This window comes from Ascaphus truei, chromosome 6 (genome assembly GCF_040206685.1).
Source record: "Ascaphus truei isolate aAscTru1 chromosome 6, aAscTru1.hap1, whole genome shotgun sequence".
NCBI classification, from domain to species: Eukaryota; Metazoa; Chordata; class Amphibia; order Anura; family Ascaphidae; genus Ascaphus; species Ascaphus truei.
Window position 1 is genome coordinate 91,992,067 of NC_134488.1, and position 3,308 is coordinate 91,995,374.

Here is a 3,308-nt window from a genome sequence, read left to right on the forward strand (position 1 = left end):
GACCTGTCTAATGGATATTATTTTTCCTATCGGACTTTGTCAGGGGTTTTCTGTAACATGTCTGCATCGCATGGTTTTAAGATGAATGACCTACCTTGTCTTTTGACCTAGTCATTGAATGGTCAGCTAGTCACATTAAGGCTCAGACTTACTAAAGCCCTAAACTTTAAAAGGCTGTAACTCCCATTAATATGACTGGGAAATTAAGGCGTGCTAAAGTATAAAGCACTCTTTAGTAAATCTGGGCTTCAAGCTGTTTGTACTACTGCTAAATAAAGGTCCATTTGCAGCAAAACGTTTTCTGAAAATGGACGTTTCATTTGGATAGTCCATTTCTGTGTGTAATCGGGTGCATGTATCAAACGTACATTTGTATCTTAACTTTGCTAGGATTTTTCAAGCATGTTGCTAACTACTGTATTTTCCTGCAACACTGCGGCCGGCTTGTTTGAGCAAATGATGATACAAAGTAGACCTGGTTATATGTAAATGTGGTCTCCCAGAGGCAGCAGTGATGGAAATCAAGGCATATTACATAATAAGCAAGTTGGTAAGCCTGTGTTGATTTTTTTTCTTCTTTATTTGTACTGTCATTTGGGTGTCGCTAAAAGCAAGGTCAGATTCTCATTCTGCTTAATTCCGCCCTTCTAGGGGCTGTTCAACATAGAGGTTCAAACATTTCTTTTTAGAACTTGGTATAACTGGTTTTCTTTGCAAGATTCAATTATCCTTAAAGTAACTTTCTTATATTGTAAAAATGAAGGCATCACTTTTAGTTGGGAACTGGATTTAAGCATATCTGCTACTTATACCATTAGTCAACCAGATAAGCATAAGTACATTGAAAACGAGTGCAAAGATAACAATTTATGTGCGGCTTCAAGTTTATGGCAAATGGTCTGATCACAAAGAACTTTGATTAAGATTCTAAAAATATTAGTCTCTAAAGCATTTGTTTTACCATAGAAATGTTAAGCTAATTACGTAAATACTTGTTTTTTGTTGTTGTTTTTTTTGTTAAGTGGCAACTGCCCCATTAAAAGATCCTTGAATAAGGTTGGTGGTTGGTCTTACAAAGGTCAAGAAAGGGATATGCAAGGGTTAATATGTACTGCCACATTGAACTTCTTTGAGTGTAGCCTAAACTAGTAATGTATACTTGCTATGCCTCTCCCTAAAGTGTTACAGATCCTACCAGCAGTATTTAGATTAATCATTTCTGCCTTTTAGACAAACTGAACTGAAGTCACTCTCCCTAACTGTTGGTGGATGTTTGAAGCAGGCCCTTATATAAAGTGACAAAATACCCTTTTTGGCTGAAGGGTTCTTGTCTGGAACCTTAAAATCCACTGTTTTAGGGTAAGGCACAGGACCATCCAGCTATGGTTTTAAGTGCTTTATTTTCTTTGTCACTCCAGCAGACAAAATCAAGACAAACAAAATAATCAAAATAAATCCTAGCTCTGAGCAATTCTCTAGCCATCTTTGGGTGGCTTTTCCCACTTACCAAGCAATAAAACACAGATATCATCATAAACCAAACCTGTTCAGGCCAGTGCCTGGCTGTAGCATCCAGCTCTTAGCTGGAATAAGGGGAGTACTGATCCAGCCTGGCCTTTCTTACACTCTGTTAATTAAGGACAGATGATCTGCACCTGGCTGTGCTTGCAGAACCTCCCCATGACCTTTTAACCCTTAGTAGGGAGAGGTATAGTTGGCCAAAGCAGGAGGTACTGCCCCTCTACAATTTTACCACCTTTCACATATCCTTCCACCCCCAGCTCATTCCTACTGGGGTGAGCAACCATGAACATCAAGGAGTGTACCCTGGACAGCCCATCAGCGTTTTTCTCTTTATTCTGGGACATCCAAGTAAGAGGAGCATGGTCTGTAATTAGCCTGAATTTTCTTCCTAACAGGTAATAACGAAGAGCCTCTAAAGCCCACTTTATTGCCAGACATTCCTTTTCTAGTATGGAGTAGTTCTTTTCTTGTGGGTTTAACTTTCTGCTCAAAAAGTACATGGGGTGTTCCTCAGCCTGGTATTCTTGGGAAAGGACAGCCCCTAAGCCCACATCAGAAGCATCTGTCTGTACTACAAGCTCTCTAGAAAAGTCTGTGGTTACGAAGACAGGTTGGGCACAAAGAGCTTTTTTCAATTACTTAAAAGCCTGATCTGCCTCTGGAGACCACTTAACTGTAACTGTGGATCTTGCTTTTGTGAGGTCTGTTAAAGGGGCAGCAACTGTGGCAAAATTGGGATAAACATTCTGTAGTAACCCGTCAGACCTAGAAATGCTCTTCTTACCTGTTTCTTGGTAAGTGACTGGGGCCCGTTTTGTATAGCTTCCACCTTCGCTATCTGTGGTTTAACCAATCCAATAAGTATCAAACTGAGGCTACGCTTATAGTGCCGGCGACATCAGGCTACGGTCGCTGGAAAAATCAAATTGAGATGACTTGCAGCGATCGCGACCAAGCCGTTGCGCTGTCGCGTTGCTCTTACTATAAGCGCACGCGATAGCGGCAATGAATTTGTTTTGATGCGACATCGCTGTTGCCAGCATTATTAGGCTGCGTCGTCACGTGATGGCCCTTAAACAAATCAAATTGCTGGAATCCCGCGACCCCGCCGCCCGGCGAAACATAACTTTTGCCGGTGGCGACGGGTGACGTCAGCCGCCGTGTCGCCGTCGCCAACGACGGCACTATAGGCACGGCCTAAGAAGCACGTATCCTGCAGCTTTAAATTAAACACCTGGGACCATTGTCACAGCATGCTTTTGAGCTCTACTTCTCAATGAGTGCTCATACCTGTACAAAGCACTTTACCATCTTCTGGGATACAGAGCTATGTCTAATAAGCAGTTGTCTGCCATGAGATGACGCCTTACAGTCCATTTATTCTCTTCCCACATTCATTAATCCACTCAGATTTTTTTTTTTTTTTAGTACCCAATCTGCAGACAGTTTATGGTGTGTGGGGGTGATTGTGGGGAAGGGGTTCAACCCAGTTCGCCAATCTCTATCCCCCCAGGGAATCGGCTACAATGGTGTCTTATATTTGGGATTGAGCCATGCAAGATAGCACACCAGGGGATAGGGGGAAGTGACCCACAGCGAGGTGAGTCCTCATGGGTAGCTTGAAATCCTTGGGAGGCCTCTGCAAGAAACACCTTTGCTGCAAGGTGAGGGTGAAGTCATGTCCACCAAAGATGTATTGGGATCTTCTGGCAATATCTGCAAAGCACTGTTTATTGTGGCCAACGGCTCCCTTATATGTAGCGCTGCCGTTTCCCAGGCGTTTC